Source organism: Aplysia californica, unplaced genomic scaffold (genome assembly GCF_000002075.1).
Source record: "Aplysia californica isolate F4 #8 unplaced genomic scaffold, AplCal3.0 scaffold00254, whole genome shotgun sequence".
NCBI lineage: Eukaryota > Metazoa > Mollusca > Gastropoda > Aplysiida > Aplysiidae > Aplysia > Aplysia californica.
In genome coordinates, this window is record NW_004797524.1 from 623,369 (window position 1) to 624,546 (window position 1,178).

The following is a 1,178-nucleotide window of genomic DNA, read 5'->3' on the forward strand; positions in this document are numbered from 1 at the left end:
GCTATCTGGATAGACGTAGTACTTCGGCGAATTATTTATTATGCATTTTCTGCCCACACGTGATATAACAAATTCATTTCTTTTAAAACCAAGTGAACGAACAAAATCTCGAACCACGGTGACAAGTGACAAGTGACAACTGAACGACAAAACAGATGGCATTTAAAAATAGTTAACTTTGGCCTCGGCGGACATTTAAAAGTTTAGTTTAGTAAAATTAGAGGTGTAACGTGAGAACACCATAGAGAAGCGAAGGAGGACAGAATAAGGAAGATTAATGTTTGATAGGAAAGAAGGGACGAACCACTCAACTGCACTCCCCAACAATCCACTTTATATAAAAGTACCATGATAAATGTTGATTTACTTTAGATGAGTCTAAATAGTCCAATCCTCAATTCGGCACTTACTTGATCTACTGCCAGGGGTGAGGAGTTTACATAATCAAATAATAATCACTAATCACTGCTTCCCTTCCAAAACCTGGGAACATTTTAGCCAAATTCGCCGATAGTCATACGCCTCATAAATTATTTAGATAGACGACCATGAAATCACTAACGAGCCGTCGACAGCACCCTTCCCTTGGAAACTAGAAAAAAAAAACATCTCCCCCTCCCCCACCTTTTTTTTTTCAGGCCACTCTCATATTAATATATTATAGCAGTGGCAAGTTGTGCGCTTATAGGCCTATGACCGTATGCAGTTGCGAGCTCCGTAAAACCTTTACTAGGCCTAAAATGAAACTGATTATGTAAGCTAACAATAAGACTGATAGTCGCGATCGAGTCTAGATCTACCTGAAAAAAATTTAATTTTAATGTAAGGGAGGCACAGAATTCTGTGAAGGGAGGTAAATATTACATGAGATATTCTCGATTATCTTGGCGGGTGAGAGCCTCGTTTGAATTTCGGGATTTTTTTTTTCTTTCAAAGCTCAGTGATGTTGTCTCGAACAAAATTATGTGTTGTTGATAATAAAATGTTCCTATTTTGGGAAGAAAAACATTCGCGTTTAGGCTCGTCTCTATCTGGATTTTTGTCTTACTTTGATTGTCTACTATGCGCGCGCGCGCGCGTGTGAGTGTGTGTATGTGTGTGTGTGTGTGTGTGTGTGTGTGTGTGTGTGTGTGTTTGTGTTTGTGTGTGAAAATATTGTTCGTACATTCATTTATGTA